Consider the following 20,906-nt stretch of genomic DNA (forward strand, 5'->3'; position numbering starts at 1 on the left):
ATTCCGACACGTCTTTTTTATTTTTATTTTATTTTTATTTTTTTACAGCTGCGATACCCAGGCGCGTCTCTCTCTCTCTTTTCTTTTCAGCATGTCTATCACTGGTTTGATGAGGGAGTAATGTTCTTAATCTCAACAACTCAACTATCAAGTCGCAAACAAAACTGACACACATGATAAACAAACAGAACTATGCTGCAGTTTGTTTGTCAAGTTAACCTGTCACCTTCAGCACCACGGACAGCGCCGCGGATGAGCCGCGGAGAAGCTGCATCTGTGAGCGTCTGGGCTCTGGGCTTATGGCCTGGGGCCTTATTTATCAAAACTGTAAGTAAGCAGTGTAAAACTGCTGCTACTAAATTTTTTGCTTAGGCCTACGGTGAAAAGACATCCCAAAATATTTACACTTTTTTCAGATCTATCAAACTGTGCGTGCACAACTCTGCACCTCAACTTTGATAACTGGATCCAAGAATGGTGCGCAGTTGCGCACGTGAACACACATCCGTCCCCGGAATGCCTACACAACCATATGGTCAGCACGTGCATATTAATTAGCCATGTGCGCTCTGTGGAGCGACAACAAAGTGACAACGAAGACAACGGGCGGAGGGGGGGGAGAGAAAGCTAGATACATGGCATCGGGCAATAAATCAGGCAAAAACCTCCCAAATCTCAACAAAAGGGAGCAGAAAAAAGAATAATCTTATGTAATCTGCCCCTTTATTCCAGACAATCTTTTTTTCTTCTTTTACCTATGTTAAAACGATGTAAAGCAGCAGGATAAACTCAGGTGACAGAATAATAACAGTCTCAGTAGCTGCAGATCAGTGTGCGCTGCTGCCGGTGTGTTTTTAAACTTGGAGGGTTTGTTTTTTCTTCTCTAATAGGCCTATATATTTGTGTATGAGAAACAGTGTCTCAGATGAAAAAATAAAAATAAATCAGAAGGACACGTCTGACTATAACGTAATCAATCAATGTCGGAAAAGCGGAAAGTTTGAAAAATAGTAAAGTGCCGCTACTCCGACAATGAAAAAAAAAAATGTCGGAATAGTGGGATGCTTAAAAAATAATGTTAATGCCGCTATTCCGACAATTAGAAGTCAATGTCGAAATAGCGGCATGTCGGAATAGCAGCATGTAACCGCCTTATCTACACACACGCACGCACGCACGCACGCACGCACGCACACACACACACACACACACACACAGAATCAAACATTATACTGACCTACACTTTCAGTACATGGCCCTTACATACCATTGTCCATATAAATCATATCACAGTCAGGTGACTGCACACACACATACACACAACACTGATCAAGCATGTTGGTGAAGTTTGCCGCAAGTATCATCAATAAGAAATACATTGAATTTCATTTACCTTTCCATGCCCGCTGAGTGGACCAGGACCTGGACTTGTCTGAATCTGGTCTTCACATATCTGGATCCGACTGCTCTCAGCCATTGGCTATAGCAGATAAAGCATATGGGAAAGAGGCATTAAAAACACAGGCACTGAGAATGTACCACTCAGGAAGATATGTGGTCTGAATAAATGGGAGGATCCCACATTTCATAAAAAGAATGTGAGGAAAGCTAATGAAGATATACCTCTTCAAAATCTTCAGTTGGGGATGTCAAAATTGTAGTCTCAGAATTTTCCTGAGGTATTTCTTCATCAGGATCCTACAAAAAGAAGAAAATATGGCATCATAAATACCTTGAAGACAGATTTTTAGATGTGTAAAATAATGTAAAAGAGACATCATGACTGTGTCTCATTAGTGTTTTGTGAGAAGAAACATCCACTTGAACTGTTTTAGTAACTTTGAAGGCCAAATGACTACAGTCTGTAGACTCGTCCATGACTATAAAAACTATAATCTTCGAATGTATGTTAAATTATTAGATTAGTATATGATTCCTTCCTCCATGCTAGAACTTTGGCTGTATGAGTGACTCCGTGCCTTTGTAGGTCCTAAATTTGTATCAATGAGTTTTGAATAAGATCTTGTTTTACTTCCCATTTATTACTAACAACACAGTTCCCATCGATCAGATGTAACCAACTTAACATTCTCATTAAAGTAACAAACAGATCAAATGCAGGTTGTCCAAGTATTTTTGAAAATCAAAATTATGTCACGGGAGAAAGGACCTTGTTAACTGTATGGACCTCCTAAGTCATATTAGAGTGGATCACTGCTTTATACACACACACACACACACACACACACACACACACACACACGGAATCAAACATTATACTGACCTACACTTTCAGTACATGGCCCTTACATACCATTGTCCATATAAATCATATCACAGTCAGGTGACTGCACACACACATACACACGACGAATTGTATTTACCTTTTCATGCCCGCTGAGTGGACCAGGACCTGGACTTGTCTGAATCTGGTCTTCACATATCTGGATCCGACTGCTCTCAGCCATTGGCTATAGCAGATAAAGCATATGGGAAAGAGGCATTAAAAACCCAGGCACTGAGAATGTACCACTCAGGAAGATATGTTAGGTCTGAATAAATGGGAGGATCCCACATTTCATAAAAAGAATGTGAGGAAAGCTAATGAAGATATACCTCTTCAAAATCTTCAGTTGGGGATGTCAAAATGGTAGTCTCAGAATTTTCCTGAGGTATTTCCTCATCAGGATCCTACAAAAAGAAGAAAATATTGCATCATAAATACCTTGAAGACAGATTTTTAGATGTGCAAAATAATGTAAAAGAGGCATCATGACTGTGTCTCATAGTTACCACGTTTACATGATGTTTTTAAAGCGGAATTAATTAATTCCGAATTAAATAGTTCGGAATTAAAATATTTTCCTTCGAGTTTACATGGACATAATAATTCCGAATTAGGGTTTACATGGAAAACACGTTAAATCGCCTTTATTTAATTCCGCTCAACGTCTGGAGGTCGGGAAGCGTTCTGATTGGACAGGGGGGCACGTCGACGTATTTACGTCACCGGAAGAAAACAAACTCCAGCTGGCTACCGGCTTTTTTTTCCAACCGGCTTTTTCCAGCCCACTGCCAATGTCCACTCGCAAAGTTAAAGGGCAGTGGATGAAAGTCCGCAGCAAGGACTGGTGGAGTAGGATCGTCCTGGCAGAGTTCACTGATGCGGAGTGGAGGGAGAACTTCCGCATGTCCCGGGCGTCTTTCACAAAGCTGTGTGGCCTGGTGGGGGGCTTCATGTCTCCCGAAGAGACCTACGTCCGTGAGCCCATCCCTCTAAATATGCGCGTCGCCATGGTACTCTACCGACTGGGTAGTTGTTGCGAATACCGGATGGTGGCGAACCAATTCACAAAGCAACAGTGAAAAAATTCACATATGCTTTCTGTAAAGGCATGGTTGAAGGGGGGCTTCTGAAATCTCTTATAAAAATGCCAAATGAGGAGGAGGCACTCGATATATCAAGACGGTTCGAGGCCTCACACCACATCCCCCAGATTTTTGGGCTGATAGATGGTAAGTATTCTCTTTGACTTTCCTTTGAATAACCTCATACACCAATGCGTTTTGAAAATGTTTTGATAACTACATGATTATTAGGAGAAGAAACGTGTTTTCAATGCAGCTGATTGCTGCTCGTAGGTGCGTATCTATATTGAGTACTGTTAGTCATGATACTGCACTTATTTCATTGGACTAACCTAAAAATTCAGGAAGGCTACACACACACACACACACACACACACACACACACACACACACACACACACACACACACAGCCCCCATCTGCTAACACTGTTCTGTTCAATACTCAAGGCTACTGATGGACAGAGTATATCAGAAATTAGATGCTTGGACTGTGTCCCCTGAGTTTGCAGTAAAGTTTGTTAATTGCTTTGTCAGGTACTCACATTCCGATCCTTCCTCCTTCTGATGGCTACCGAGATTTTGTAAACAGAAAAGGCTGGCCGTCTTACGTCCTTCAGGCAGTTGTGGATGACAGGTTCATGTAAGTGTTATGGTTTTTGGGTTGATCATACTCAAAACACACTTTACTGGTAATGCTTGCAAAGTACCTACATGGAATGTTAATTTTAACATTATGCTGGAGAAGTTTCCTAATTTAAAATGCATTCTGTTTTGAGTATTACACACATCTCCTGAAAATATCCATCAAAACTATTTTAATGGAAGCATCTGACAACATGTATTGTTACTCAGTACATCACATGCCCCCTAGCAACAACAAAGCTTGTTCAACCATTCAATACAACTTTACTGTCCACTTACAAACTCTTAGTTTATTATAATCATAAGCCCAGATTTAAAATTGTATGCCATAAGCACCATAACGTCACTAGAATGAAAGCTTACATTATTAGTATGAGCATGTGTGTTTGGTTTGCTATTACAACATAAGAACTATTTGTTCCCCATAGTTTCAGGAGCATTAGCTGTAAGATGCCAGGGTGTGCACACGACTCGCTGGTTTTCCAAAACTCCAATCTGTTCAAAAGAGCTCACCTGCTGCCACAGGTAGGCATTCTGACACTTGAGAGAGTAGCCTACATGCATATGGTACTAGTAAGATAATTATCACATTTTCAGGCCTATTACACTGAAAAGGATCTGAAAAAGGGTTTTCAATAATAACTAGAAAAAGATAGCATTTCCTGCAGAAAATGCGTGTGAATACTGAAAGCAGCTGAACGCTATTGCTGAAGCAATGCTGAATTAGCTGAAGAAATTGTTGAATCAATGCTAAATTAGTTGACGAAACTGCTAAAGCAATGTTGAAAAGACTAATGCTAGAGTAGAGTAGAGTAGAGTAGAGTAGAGAGTAGATGAATACTTTATTCATCCCTAGGGGGGAAAAAGCTGAAACATGTAACTTGTAGTGTGAGATGAATGCCTTTTTAAAGGTAAAAAGCAGTAGAAATGCTAAAGGGAGAAGAAAACATTGAAATTCTGCATGTTTAAATGTAATGGTTAAATAGTTGAAATCTGCAGCTAACCTGACAGGAAGGACAACTGATGAACCAGCACTAACATAGCTGAAGCAATGGCTGAGAATATATTTAAAAGTAGAAGATGTGAGACTTTGTATGAAATGGCTGGAAATTACTTGAATTGTCAAAGAAGAGTTTGAAAAATTCCTGAATTAGGAAAAAAGTTAATGCCTACTGAAATACATTGTAAACTGACAGCAGAAGAACATTGTTGAAGAATATAGATCGAGCATTAGCTGAGGAGTAGAACATGTAAACAGCGGGTTTAATGGTGTGAAATGGTTGAGAAGAGCCTCAGTAGTTTAGGATACGTGTAAAACAATGTGTTCAACATGACCAAAATGGGGAAATGTGTATTTTCAGTTTAAATAGCTAAAGAACAAAATTAACAGCAACGAGTCCATTAACTACAACAGGAAGATAGAGAGGTACATACAAAACAGTCAGACAACTGTAGGAAAAGTGTGTGTGTGTGTGTGTGTGTGTGTGGTGTGTGTGTGTGGAGTGTGGGGGTAGTGTGTGTGTATGGTGAGTGCGTGTCCATTTGTGTGTGAGTGTGTGTCCGTGTGTGTGTGTGTGTGTGTGTGGTAGTTAGTGTGTGTCCATTTGTGTGTGTGTGTTGGATGTGTGTGCATGGTGAGTGTGTGTGTGTCCATTTGTGTGTGTGTGTGTGTGTGTGTGTGTGTGTTGGATGTGTGTGTATGGTGAGTGTGTGTCCATTTTTGTGTGTGTATGTATGTGTGTGTGTGTGTGTGTGTGTGTGTGTGGTAGTTAGTGTGTGTCCATCGGTGTGTGTGTGTTGGATGTGTGTGTGTGTGTGTGTGTGTGTGTGTGACACTGACAGACTGAGAGAGAATGTGTGTGATAGATATATGAATTGCTGAAATAGCACAAAGTATGAAGGAGGAGTTAGATCCTGAAAAAGAGCGGAAGAAGTAAGAATAATAATAAGATAGATAGATAGATAGATAGATAGATAGATAGATAGATAGATAGATAGATAGATAGATAGATAGATAGATAGATAGATAGATATAGAGAGAAGGAGAGAGGGAGAGAGAGGGAGGGAGGGAGAAGAGAGAGAGATAAGGAGAGGGATGGATAGAGAGAGGGAAGAAGGGAAGGAGAGAGGGAAGAAGGGAGGGAGAGAGTGAGGGAAGGATAGAGAGAGGGAGGAAGGGAGGGAGAGAGGGAAGGAGGGAGACAGAAGAGAGAGAGGGAAGGATAGAGAGAGGGAGGAAGGGAAGGAGAGAGGGAAGGAGGGAGACAGAAGAGAGAGAGGGAAGGATAGAGAGAGGGAGGAAGGGAAGGAGAGAGGGAAGGATAGAGAGAGGGAGGGAGAGAGGGAAGGAGGGAGACAGAAGAGAGAGAGGGAAGGATAGAGAGAGGGAGGAAGGGAAGGAGAGAGGGAAGGATAGAGAGAGGGAGGGAGAGAGGGAAGGAGGGAGACAGAAGAGAGAGAGGGAGGATGAATGAATGAATGAATGAATTGTATTGAATAATATCATTTCAGACAGACAGACCCAGAGAGAACAAGAGAGAGAGACAAATAGAGAGGGTGACACAGAGAGAGAGAGAGAGAGAGAGAGAGATAGATAGATAGATAGATAGATAGATAGATAGATAGATAGATAGATAGATAGATAGATAGATAGATAGATAGATAGATAGATAGATAGATAGATAGACAAAGAGAGAGAGACAGATAGAGAGGGTGACAGAGGGAGAAAGAGAGACAGAGAGTGAAACACACACACACACACACACACACACACACAGGTAGATAGATAGACAGACAGATAGATAAATAGACAAACAGACAGACAGATAGATAGATAGATAGATAGATAGATAGATAGATAGATAGATAGATAGATAGATAGATAGATAGATAGATAGATAGATAGATAGAAAAAGGAGAGAGGGAGAGAGAGGGAGGGAGGGAGGGAGGGAGAAGAGAGAGAGATAAGGAGAGGGATGGATAGAGAGATGGAGGAAGGGAAGGAGAGAGGGAAGAAGGGAGGGAGAGAGGGAGGGAAGGATAGAGAGAGGGAGGAAGGGAGGGAGAGAGGGAAGGAGGGAGACAGAAGAGAGAGAGGGAAGGATAGAGAGAGGGAGGAAGGGAAGGAGAGAGGGAAGGATAGAGAGGGAGAGAGAGGGAGGGAGGGAGAAGAGAGAGAGGGAAGGATAGAGAGAGGGAGGAAGGAAGGAGAGGAGGATAGAGAGAGGGAGGGAGGGAGAGAGGGAAGGAGGGAGACAGAAGAGAGGGGGAAGGATAGAGAGAGGGAGGAAGGGAGGGAGAGAGGGAAGGATAGAGAGAGGGAGGAAGGGAGGGATTATAATTATTATTATTTAGAAGTATATTCACCTTATGTAGCCCCGCCCACTTTGCCACTTCCGGTTTGGCCGCGATTGTGTTACGACTTCCGGTCAAATGCGGAAGTAAAAACTGATGTAAACAATCGACTGAATTTGCAGTATATTGCGGGACAATTACAATACAGACAATCAAATCAACATGGACAACACTTGAGGAGTGTACTTCGAAGCGAGTTTAGTGGGTTATATTTTATAATTATATATTTTTTATTGAGTCTAAAGCCAGGCTTTCCTGTACTCTCTCTTTCAACCCAGCTAGATCGCCATGGAAACTTATGGTAACAGATGTTTAGCTCATATATTCAGAGTTTAATCCTAAAATCGGCTATAAAAGCGCCGCTGTTTCACAATTTAACTCATTTACAGCTGGCTTGACTTTGAAATCCCAGTGGAGCTGGCAGAACCAGTACGGAGGGAGAGATCGCGCTGATCCGCTGCTGTTTACCAACTGTTGAGCTGAGCGTCAGGAGCTCATTTATATATAGGCTATTATATTACTTGGATATAAGCTGCAGCATGGACGTCGGAAACTATTTACTGAGAGAGGGAGGGGGGGGGGGGGGGGGGGGGTTTGTTGTGAGGGTCGACTGTCACCTGGAGCAAACTGACAACTGATCAGAAACTCGTTCAACTCTGGACTGTCTGTGAAGACTGACGGGAAGCTGGCCTCATCCTCTGCTTCAGAGAGAGCCTTGCACTATCGGACCTGGGTCTCTGCTCTGTGTCCAGAGCCTGGTCGGGACACGCTGTTCACGCTGTGAACCTGCTCGCTAATGTGTAAAAAAAATAAAATAAACGGAGGGATTTAGAAATAAAACCCTCCCTCAAATAACTTAAATGTGGCCATGAATAAACTTGTTTCGCCTATAGCAGTATTGCCCAAATGCAAATATTGAATACATCTCTATTTTCACAGTTAAAAATGTCATTGTCACCTAAACTACCCCCGCCCCCTCCAAAAAAAGAGAAAAGAAAAGAGATGTAGCATATTTCATACGCACACCCAGCCTGAATTGCGATCAGTAAAATATAAAAAAAGTAGGCTATAAAACACAATTTAAACATGAAAGTTGTTCCTCTAGTTTATTTTGTTTAAATGGATAAAGCTTCATAATTAAAAGTAGCGCAATGTCCAGCTGTCAGAAATTAAAAGCAGCCTCTTGTGCATTAACAATGTTGCTTCGGGCTGTGATAGCGTTTTTTTTTTTTTTTTTTAATTCGCTCCTACTCTCCAAACAAGCTGCTCATCTTGGCTGAAATCAGCGGGGACACGGGGATTTATTTAATTATTTTTAACCAGACTCTAGAGTAGATGGAGGTGGGTGCAGGTCGTACAGAGCTCCACACACACTGGGACAGAAGATGAGGTCGATGCTCAACTGCTATAAAAACTCACACGTTTTCTTCCAGTGATTGTAGCTTCCTCTTTATAATGATCGTCGTTTTTTGCAATCGACAACGGGAAAAAAAACCCAGATTTGCCAACAAGAAACATCTGAGAACGGACTCAAATAATCAAGCTACCGCTAATGTACTATACGACTTCCGGTCGTCACCGGAAGTTCCAACACAATCTCACAGCGTTCCATTGACTCCATGGTTGCCCCGGAGAATAAGGTGAATAGTATTGAATAATATCATTTCAGACAGACAGACAGACCCAGAGAGAACAAGAGAGAGAGACAAATAGAGAGGGTGACACAGAGAGAGAGAAAGAGAGAGAGAGAGAGAGAGATAGATAGATAGATAGATAGATAGACAGACAGACAGACAGACGGACAAAGAGAGAGAGACAGATAGAGAGGGTGACACACACCCATAGATAGATAGATAGATAGATAGATAGATAGAGATACAGACAGACAGACCATGCCACAGCATGGTGGCAGCTTTAACCATAGGCTTTAACTGCTCTGTGACACCCTCAAACAGATCTAATGTACGACAAATCTGTACTTAGTACGAGCAAAAGGTTTACATTTCCCGAACCATAAGACCTTGCTGAACGCGTCCGTGTCACTTTGGTGTTTCTAGAGTAAAAATTGTTGATTGTGTCGCAGGTTGGAAACTTTGGGACGTTTAGAAAATCAGCGCCTACTTTTGAATGGGAGTCAATGAGAGGAGAGAGGGAACTGGCTGCACTCGGAGGCTCCCAGTTTAAATTGTGTTTGTCTCTCTGGTTTTTTGAGCACATGAAGAGATCAAGGATGAGCTTGTCTACAACCGTGGCCGAAATTATGTGTGTAGAGTGTAATCTGTGGCCGTGCTGACAGGATAGAGAGAAAAATGTGAGAGGATTTTTAGACCCTCTGTCACTCTACCAACTGCCAACGTCCGAACATTCCGTCCCATTGACTTTCATGTTAAATCTGAATTTTGTCAGAAATTTTAATGATTTTAAAACTATACATATATCTGAAACTGTTGAAGATATCAATAAGCTGAGATATAGCTGAATAGTTGAAAGGTTTGTGAACAGTTTAAAAGTTGAATGAAGTCTGTAGCTGAAAGTATGCTGAAGCTATTAGAGGCTGAATGAAGCAGAAGATTTGAAGAGTTTGAGGACTGTTTCAATGTATTTCCTATGAGAGAAAAATTGCACAAAAAGTTAAATATTTTAAAAAGTATAAATAGTATGAAAGAGAATAAATGTCCTGAAAAAGCTGCACGTTTTGATATATGAATTGTTGAAATAGCACAAAGTATGAAGAAGGAGTTAAACGCAGAAAAAGGGTGAAAGAAGTAAGAATAATAAGTATAAAGATTTGAATAACAATAGTGTGAATGCTTCCAGCATTCACACTAATAAAAAAAACCTCTTTCTTTGACAGGTTACAAGGAACATCGAGGGAGAGCAGATAAGGCTGCAGGTAGTAGGCGACCCTGCATATCCACTCCTGGACTGGCTAATCAAAGGATACCAAACGTCACCCAACCTCACTGCAGAACAAGAGTCTTTCAACATCTACCTGAGCTCTGTTCGCGGTGGGGTTGAGCAGACTTTTGGTCTGTTGAAGTCCAGATTTAGGGTTCTGCAAAAGAGGAGTGATTTCCATTTCACATTTGCTCCTAAAATGATAGCAACCTGCCGTGGCCTGCATAATTTCTGCCAGACGGAGCGAGACCATGGAAACACCAACTGGCTGGAAGACAGCGACACAATGCAGTATCCCCAGCCTGCCCAAGCAGCAAATTACCGAAACCACCTCACAGACAACACAAGGGCAAGGCAGTCATTGACAACTTATATGGCAAGAAACTTCCCGCTTTGCACTAGCAGTTTAGCTTAACTTAAAGCTGCTTAATTGTTCAAGTCAGTTGTTTTAGTAGTGAAGTTCAAGTCAGTTGTGTTAGTAGTTGTGTTAGTAGTGAAGTTCAAGTCAGTTGTGTTAGTAGTGAAGTTAGTAGTGAAGTTCAAGTCAGTTGTGTTAGTAGTTGTGTTAGTAGTGAAGTTCAAGTCAGTTTTGTTAGTAGTGAGGTTCAAGTTGTAATAAATGTTAAGCAAAAATCAAACCACATGATTGTCCATGACTGATTGAATAATCATTACACACAGCACAGAGTTCCAGTTCAAATGTGTGCAAATTTTAATCTTCTGTTTGGCCATTTTCTTCCGCCTTTTTACGGTCTTCTTCTAGTCCTTCATACTTTGTGCTATTTCAACAATTCATATATCAAAACGTGCAGCTTTTTTTGAACTTTATCGGCATTACTTTTCTCTTTTTAACTATTTATACTTTTTAAAATATTTAACTTTTTCTGATTTTTTTCAGCTTTATAATGTGTGTGTATTGCGTCTAACGAGCAGAGCTAGAGTGGTGCCAGAGTGGATAGAGGCAAAAAAACATTCTAGAGTTTTTCTGGCTAAACTGTCAGCACGGCCACAAATTAAACTCTAGACAAATTGTTTTCTCCAGTTTTGTAGCCACACTTGTCTTCTGGCTAAAATTCTGGTCAAAAATGCAAAGAGACTTAGATAATAACTAGAAAAAGCATTTCCAAGAATTCTCAGCATTGGGCTGAATGAGAGCAGAGAGCTCCCTGGCTGCATTTAAAAAATATTTAAAATTATTATCTAAGTCTCTTTGCATTTTTGACCAGAATTTTAGCCAGAAGACAAGTGTGGCTACAAAACTGGAGAAAATAATTTGTCTAGAGTTTAATTTGCAGAAAAGTTAAATATTTGAAAAAGTATAAATAGTTAAAAAGAGAAAAGTAATGCCGATAAAGTTCAAAAAAAGCTGCACGTTTTGATATATGAATTGTTGAAATAGCACAACACCTAACACACTAACCATATGGCCACAGAGAACCTGAGTTACAATGAGCTTTATACTATGAGGAATCAAAGACTGTCCAATGACAGCTGAATAATTGGAATCAAAAGTCAAGCAATGAAGTGAAAAGACTGAGGCAGGAATTGAACCCATGACCATATGATCACTAAACCTTTACTCTGCCACTCGGCTACAGAGAGCACACTGCTTTCAAGACTGTTGTCATTCATTCTAATGTGATGATGTGCTGCAAACTGGTATGAGTAATCAAGAAGATAACAAACACCTGTAACCAATTGAAGGCGGGGGAGGAGAGCAGAATTCAACATAACATAACAAGAGTTCTACCCTTGGATTCGAACCAGTGACCTTAGGGTTGGCAGGCAGTTACCCTACCCCCTACACTACAGTGGAGTTGTGAAGAAGAGAGGTTGAGACTTTGATGAATGTGAGATTTCTTGTGAAAAAGTTAAATATTTGAAAAAGTATAAATAGTTAAAAAGAGAAAAGTAATGCCGATAAAGTTCAAAAAAAGCTGCACGTTTTGATATATGAATTGTTGAAATAGCACAAAGTATGAAGGACTAGAAGAAGACCGTAAAAAGGCGGAAGAAAATGGCCAAACAGAAGAACAATAGTGTGACTGCTTCAGCAGTCACACTAACTAGAAAAGGCATTTCCAAGAATGGAAATGGTGTGACTGCTGACAGCAGCTGAATGCTGTTGCAGAATTAGCAAATAGTGCTAGCAGTGATCACCATACAAATGTTTGACCAAGGTCGGAATTGAACCCACAACCTCATGGTCAGTAGACTTCCACTCTGCCTCTAGGCCACAGTGCACACACAGTTGCAAAGACTGTTGTCTGTTGATGAGCTGCACTCTGTCTCACTCTGACATCAAGAAAGCTTGAGAGTCAAGCTTGAATGACTTACAAATAAAATTTCTGTGAATTTCAGGCTGAGAGCAGCAGTTTCAACATGAAGCAAGTTATCAGAAGTCAACAGAGGACGACTGGGAAAATAATTCACTATAATTGTTATTGAGGCAAGATTTGAACCAGTCACCTTCAGGTCTCTGCTGAATAATTGGAATCAAAAGTCAAGCAATGATGTGAAATGACTGAGGCAGGAATCGAACCCGTGACCATATGATCACTAAACCTTTACTCTGCCACTCGGCTACAGAGAGCACACTGCTTTCAAGACTGTTGTCATTCATTGTAATGTGATGATGTGCTGCAAACTGGTACGAGTAATCAAGGAGATAACAAACACCTGTAACCAATTGAAGGCGGGGGAGGAGAGCAGAATTCAACATAACATAACAAGAATTCTTCCCTTGGATTCGAACCAGTGACCTTTGGGTTGGCAGGCAGTTACCCTAACCCCTACACTACAGTGGAGTTGTCAAGATTAGAGGTTGAGACTTTGATGAATGTGAGATTTTTTGTGAAAAAGTTAAATATTTTAAAAAGTATAAATAGTTAAAAAGAGAAAAGTAATGCCGATAAAGTTCAAAAAAAGCTGCACGTTTTGATATATGAATTGTTGAAATAGCACAAAGTATGAAGGACTAGAAGAAGACCGTAAAAAGGCGGAAGAAAATGGCCAAACAGAAGAACAATAGTGTGACTGCTTCAGCAGTGACTGCTGAAGCATTCATATATCAAAACGTGCAGCTTTTTTTGAACTTTATCGGCATTACTTTTCTCTTTTTAACTATTTATACTTTTTAAAATATTTAACTTTTTCACAAAAAATCTCACATTCATCAAAGTCTCAACCTCTCCTCTCCACAACTCCACTGTAGTGTAGGGGGTAGGGTGGCTGCTTGCCAACCCTAAGGTCACTGGTTCGAATCCAAGGGAAGAACTCTTGTTATGTTATGTTGAATTCTGCTCTCCTCCCCCGCCTTCAATTGGTTACAGGTGTTTGTTATCTCCTTGATCACTCGTACCAGTTTGCAGCACATCATCACATTACAATGAATGACAAAAGTCTTGAAAGCAGTGTGCTCTCTGTAGCCGAGTGGCAGAGTAAAGGCTTAGTGATCATATGGTCATGGGTTCGATTCCTGCCTCAGTCATTTCACATCATTGCTTGACTTTTGATTCCAATTATTCAGCTGTCATTGGACAGTCTTTGATTCCTCATAGTATAAAGCTCATTGTAACTCAGGTTCTCTGTGGCCATATGGTTAGTGTGTTAGGTGTTGTGCTATTTCAACAATTCATATATCAAAAGCTTTTTTTGAACTTTATCGGCATTACTTTTCTCTTTTTAACTATTTATACTTTTTAAAATATTTAACTTTTTCTGCAAATTAAACTCTAGACAAATTATTTTCTCCAGTTTTGTAGCCACACTTGTCTTCTGGCTAAAATTCTGGTCAAAAATGCAAAGAGACTTAGATAATAATTTTAAATATTTTTTAAATGCAGCCAGGGAGCTCTCTGCTCTCATTCAGCCCAATGCTGAGAGTTCTCCACAACTCTGTCTGTAGTCCAGTTGGTAAGGTGGCTGCTTGCCAACTCCAAGGTCACTAGTTCGAATCCAGGCTGAGCAATCTTGTTATGTGATGTTGAACTCTGCTCCCCTCCCCCACCCTCAATTGGTTACAGGTGTTCGCTAAGAGACGCATTCATTGCTTCTGCCACTGTTTGCAGCACAACATCACATTACAATGGCAACATGCTTATGTCTGTGCTCTCTGTGGCGAAGTGGCAGAGTAAAGGTTTATTGATCATGAGGTCATGGGTTCGATTCCTTACTTTTTTTTTTAAGCAGAAGCCAGTGATCCTCTTATCAAAGGTTTTCTTTACCCCTCACATACTGTCTCTGTCTGTAGCTTAGTGGTTAGCTTGCTGGTCTGAAGACCTGAAGGTTGCTGGTTCAAATCTTGCCTCAACAACAATTATAGTGAATTATTTTCCCAGTCGTCCTCTGTTGACTTCTGATAACTTGCTTCATGTTGAAACTGCTGCTCTCAGCCTGAAATTCACAGAAATTTTCATTCTAAGTCATTCAAGCTTGACTCTCAAGCTTTCTTGATGTTGACAGTGTTTCCAACAGGTGCAGCTTTGTATAGCTTTCTCTGCAACTGTGTGTGCACTGTGGCCTAGAGGCAGAGTGAAAATCTACTGACCATGAGGTTGTGGATTCGATTCCGACCTTGGTCAAACATTTGTATGGTGATCACTGCTAGCACTATTTGCTAATTCTGCAACAGCGTTCAGCTGCTTTCAGCAGTCACACCATTTCCATTCTTGGAAATGCTTTTTCTAGTTCAATAAAACATCTCAGTATTTTGTGCACAGGCACTTTGAAAACGTATAACGACAAACTTTGAGTATACAGTATACAGCTCTGGAAAAAAATTAAGAGCCCACTTATGATCGGTTTCTCTGGTTTTACTGTTCAATATGTGTTTGAGTAAAATAAAATTATTTTCTTTTTTGTTTTATTCTATCAACTACCAAGTACATTTCTCCCAAAATGTTAAGTATTTTAGAGCTTTTATTGCAGGGGTCTCAAACTCCCGGCCCGGGGGCCACATCCGGCCCGCGGCCCCCCTACATCCGGCCCGCGTCTTGACGTAAAAAATAAGGCTGTCAAAGTTAGCGCAAAATGCTTTTAATGGCACTATTTTTTTTTTACGCGCGATTAATGCACTAACCTCGGGTCGCTCCGTAGTTTTGGGAAACAGAGAAGCTGCTTCTCTCCAGACGTGGCCACACAGGTCGGCAGCAGGGGCTGTCTCTCCAGGTCGGTGTACGTGTCTGTGTCTGAGTGTGTGTGAGTTACTACGGTTACCGCGGCGCTCCCGTCCCCCGGATATTTCTGCAGCTGGATTTACATGATCCGGTCTGAGACATGAAACTCATGGACTGAGGAGTCGTCCTGCTGCGCTCTGCACGTCACACCGACGACCGTGCATTTGTACTGTGAGGAATTGCTCTCTCTGCCCCGTGGTCAAACGGTGATAATCCACTGCAACATGTTGCTGTTGTTGACGTTATTGTGGTTGTGCGCGACGTAGAGCTGCCGCTTCGACTAGCGAGTTTTTTCCCCCCCTCAATTGCCCGTTCATTCAGCCTGGTGAGGGAGGGAGGGGGGTGGAGGGGGTGGTGTGTGTGTGTGTGTGTGTGTGTGTGTGTGCGTGCGTGCGTGCGTGCGTGCGCGTGTGTAAGGGGGTGGGGGGGTGGGGGGCGCCGTTTTATAATGTTACAGAAAACCTGCATGTTTTTTCTCCTCATGTTCCTACACTAGAAAACTTGTTCTTGTCACCAAACGAGGCTGCTCTCTCTCTCTGACAGCTGATTTTTAAATACCATGAAAATGGTATTTGGAAAGCATGGAAAGCATAAGAAACGTCCAGATCTGGATGTTTCTTATGCTTTCCATTCATATTGCTGGTATTTCAAGCAAAAATGAAAAAGATGCGATCAGGAAATTTTGAGATTAATAGCGATTAAAAAATTGAATCGTTTGACAGCCCTAATTATCATACAATATTTGAAAATAAACCCCGTTTTCAGAATTTTTTTTTTTTATATACTTGTCTCGAACACTGAAGTGGCCCCCCACTGAGATGACAGTGCCAGCAGTGGCCCCCAGCTCATTTGAGTTTGAGACCCCTGTTTTATTGGCTAATGACTAAACTAGTCTAAATAAAGAGATTTATATTATTAATTAAATAACAAAAATATCAAGTCTTTTCAGACCTTGAATAATAAGTAATGCAACTAAAACATGTGCATATTCATTCCTGAACAAATATTTGGACTCAGGAAGAGTTTATAAATCAGTTTTTGTGGGATAGTGTCAATGTTTAATCCCAGCAGTGGTTTTTATAATCTTCCTATAAAATCAGATGTGGTTCAGGTGATGACCTCATCAGTGTTTCATTAAGTAGAATGAGTTGTGTTTGTGTGGTATTTAAAAAGAAAAGAACAGAATGACTGTTATACATGTAGAGATGCTTTTAAGAAACATTTTGTGAAAGTGCTCTCTTATTTTTTCAGAAAAACAGTCATTCTTTTTATCAGAAAAAAATTGGCTAATCAAAGGATACCAAACATCACCCAACCTCACCGCAGAACAAGAGTCTTTCAATTGTCTACCTGAGCCCTGTTCGCGTTGGGATCGAGCAGACTTTGGGTCTTTTGAAGTCAAGTTTAACAAAATAAGTCATTCAGAAATACAGTCATTATTTTCTTTTCTTTTTTAAATACCAACACAAACACAACTCGTTCTACTTAATGAGGCACTTATGAGGTCATCACCTGAACCACATCTGGTTTTATAGGAAGATTATAAAAACCACTGCGGGGGTTAAACATTGACACTATCCCACAAAAACTGATTTATAAACTCTTCCTGAGTTAAAATATTCTTGCTGTGTATATATACTATAAGTAATCACAAAAATAAACAAGTTAAAGTAACAAGATGGTAGCAAGGTACCTGTTTTTGGCATGTAAACATGTTTGTGTCTTTCAGGTTTATCAGAACAAAAAATAGAACCCCCGAAGGAACATGACAACTTAAAGTAACTAGTAGAAAGTCAAGAATAAAGCTCTCTGAATCTAGTACAGTGTATGTAAAGTAAACTCAGACTCATCTTCTGGGTTCTCAGTCTGTGTGGGGAAATTTTGGAGTTGAGACTGGGGTCGGGGATGATACTGCTGGTGTGGGCCTGGATATCTGGATTGGGGATATGAATTATACTGAGGGGGAGGTGGACCTGCCTGTGGGGTAGGTAGGAGTGATCTTAGGCCCTCTAACATCACACCAATTAATCTCTCAGTTGACCTTGTATTCTGCTCGAAGAGTCTGCTCAGCAGGTTCTCCTCTTGCTGCTGGAGAATCCTTTCCCTCTGCTCTCGGTGCTCCTGTTGCTCCTCAGCCCATCGGTTTTGTCTGTCCTGCATTCCTTGTATCATCACCACATGCTCTTCAGACCAGGATTGCAGAGCCCGCTCATACCCAGATTTAGCTTTGGGCACCTTTCTTTCTATATAAAACGATCGTTTACACAATTGTCAGTATAACTCATGTTCTATAAGTGTAGAAAAATTACATAATGATGGAAGAAGCTGTGATTAAAGGTTTTTGGGTTGTTGTTTTTTTTTTACAATCTGGATCATTTACTCAACCAGATAACTTTACAGATAACAGATAACGCTTACTTTTTGTTCCTCTGAGCTGACTTCCTGCAGCATCCTCTGTTTCTGTGAGTTGAGAATCACCATCACCAGCCAGGGACATACCAGGCCTCTCACCCTGATCTGAATCAGATCTCTCGCCAACAGCCTGACCAGGACACAAACAGGTCTATCACAGGTCTCATCGAGAGTATATACATAAATAAAAAGATTTGATCAAAAAACCTGTCTGTCTATCACCACCAACCTGGCCGGTGAGATGGGTGGATGAACAACTGGAATCACTTATCAGCCCGCTCATCACACTAGCTTCTCGATGAGGTAGTTCCTCCCCAGAGTCCTCATCTTCATCTGAAACACAAGGAATAGCAGACATGTTTACATATGTGATCTCGCCACATCTTCCAACAAAACTCTAAAGATATAAAGAAAATTCACTTAAGCTACATTTGTTAATGCACACACACAAACACACACAGTTGCAGTACTAATAGTAAAAGTAGTAGTAGAAGCAGCAGAAGTAACGATAGTACAATCCCAAAAAATACTCGTTTAGTAATGATTCCTTCAGTAATACTAGCTAGTACTTGTAGCTACTAGAAACACTGGGCTAACAGTAACAGTAGGCTGGTTGCACGGGCGGCGGTAATAGATGTAGTAGTGAGGTAGGGGTGGTAACGTTAACGTTAAGAGTAAAGCTTGGACTAAAGAGAAGGGTTCGCTAACCTGATATGTTTTCGTCCGACATCACTGATGTACTGGATTCTTCAAATCCCATTTCGATGCCATGGTGGTCGGCATTCGCCAACGGTCGTCCGCCGAGGACTCTGTCCACCTCCTCATAAAATGTGAAGCTAGAGGGGTCTGAGCCGCTTCGGTTGTTATGTGCCTTCGCCTTGTTGTACTCCTGTTTAAGCAGTTTCCATTTGTTCTTTATCTGTGTCGCGTCTCTGTCCGTGTAACCTCCTTGTTGAAATTTTTCCTCAATTGCTTTGAAAATGTTGTTGTTTTTGTGTTTTCTTCCGTCCACCCTTTTCATAATTTGCAGTTCTTCCAACGTACTAATTAAATAAATAACTTCTGCTCGGGACCAACGTCTGCTCCGGGCCGCCATCTTGCTGTGCGTGGAATATGTGCGTCATCGCGACAGAAGGGCACCGCAAGGAGCATGCGCAGAACGACCGGAATTATTTTTAAAAAGAATAAACGTTTACATGATAGAGGAATTAATTAATTCCGCTTTAAAATAGGAATAAACCACCCACTTAATTCGGAATTAAGTTTAATTCCGAATTAAATTTTCACTCGGAATTAAGTGTTTACATGATCTTTTTAATTCGGAATTAACTTTAATTCGGAATTAAATGATTTTAATTCGGAATTAAAGCTCTCATGTAAACGGGGCAACTGTTTTGTGAGAAGAAACATCCACTTGAACTGTTTTAGTAACTTTGAAGGCCAAATGACTACAGTCTGTAGACTCGTCCATGTGATGTTTCAATCAATTGTTAATCTATTGTTGACAAAGACACACCGCCTAAAAATCTTCAGCTGTGGATGGCAAAATTGTGGCAACATGATATCAAAGAGTTGAACCAGTTAATGGCCAATAGTAGCTCAGTACAGCCAACACACTCGAAGCCATTATCAAACCCATCATGCACACTTCATTTCTGCTACCTGCATTCGGTAGTGTTGCTGTATTTGTACTGCATGAAAATCTAACTTACCTGATCAAAGCTTTTAACAAGACCAGTTGATGCAGCTGTCGAGGGCTCCGATATGGATGACACCTCATCCTGATGCCCCTCCATAGATGTTTCTTTAAGTGCCTGGAGATTTTAATGACAGATATCAGACTGATGAAATCAAGTAAAAATAAATGTTCTAATACAATCAATATCTTTCATGTGTGTATGTGGCAGTATAGATGTATTTCGCTACATCAACCATGAATTTGAATTACTGTATTTAATGCACTATAAATTATGTTAAGGACAAAGTGTGGCAAGGTGAAGAGGGCCCGGGCAGGCTTCGAACCCCAGACTCCCCGGTAAGAGTTATGCACGCTAACCATTCGGCCAAAGGGACATCCTCTTGGCCAAGTAGCCAGGGCGCATGATCAATTGGAGGCATAGTGACAGGACCCTCAACTGTCACATCTCTCCCCCTCTTTTCACAAGCACGTCCTCGTGCTTCCGCGCAGGCTGCCACACATTAGGAATCAATGGACCCACCCCTAGTGCTACATGGATCCTGCCAACAACGCCAAAATGTGGCAAGGTGAAGAGGGCCCGGGCAGGCTTCGAACCCCAGACTCCCAGGTAAGAGTTATGCACGCTAACCATTCGGCCAAAGGGACATCCCCTTGGCCAAGTAGCCAGGGCGCATGATCAATTGGAGGCATAGTGACAGGACCCTCAACTGTCACAAAAGCAAGATAGAATATGTTCATGTATGTGAATTTTTGTATGGCAAGAGGATGTCCCTTATGAGAACTATGACTTCCACAAAGTATATTGGACCACCTTGCATCTCCATGGCCAGTCTGATTCACCATAATTATAGGTGATCTCCTCTCCTGGACTTATGTCACGTGTTGCAAACAAACACAGATGGGGCTTTCCTTCCACTGTCAAATACTTCATCTTGGCATTGGGATTTATATGATCATCATTTACAAGCCTTCCAAGTGACCCATCCTCTTTTGCTGCATCAACACTACAAAAGCAAAGGAAACGCATGAGTACAAATCGTTTGTAATTTGGCAATATAAATGTGCCTGATTTAGAACAACAATATAAATCAACAATCAACAATATATTCTGAAAAGTAGCTTATGACCACTGTATATATTCAGTGAAGCAAAAAAAAAAAGTGTAATTTAATTCTGATTAGAAAAAGCGATGACACAACACTTACCACCATCACTGCTCTCACATTCTTGCCTACTTATTAGTTGCCCTCGATATTCCAACAGAAAATCTCCTTTTTCAAATGGATCAGAGGTGAAGATACCACGACCTAGTTAAAACACACATAACAAATAGACAAAAAGTAAGGTGAAATAT

General features: G+C 41.0%; 1 long non-coding RNA gene across 1 annotated transcript; it reads right to left on the reverse strand.

The window, feature by feature from the left end:
• Nucleotides 1-2,384: 2,384 nt before the first annotated feature.
• LOC146979271 (uncharacterized) lies at nt 2,385-19,741 on the reverse strand. The gene is made up of 3 exons (XR_015036857.1): nt 19,566-19,741; nt 2,617-2,691; nt 2,385-2,471 (listed from the first exon to the last, which is right to left on the reverse strand). It is a non-coding gene; the product is annotated as an uncharacterized LOC146979271 (long non-coding RNA).
• Nucleotides 19,742-20,906: the final 1,165 nt, after the last annotated feature.

This window comes from Trachurus japonicus, chromosome 10 (genome assembly GCF_045865225.1).
Source record: "Trachurus japonicus isolate A0001 chromosome 10, Traja_1.0".
Taxonomy (NCBI): Eukaryota; Metazoa; Chordata; class Actinopteri; order Carangiformes; family Carangidae; genus Trachurus; species Trachurus japonicus.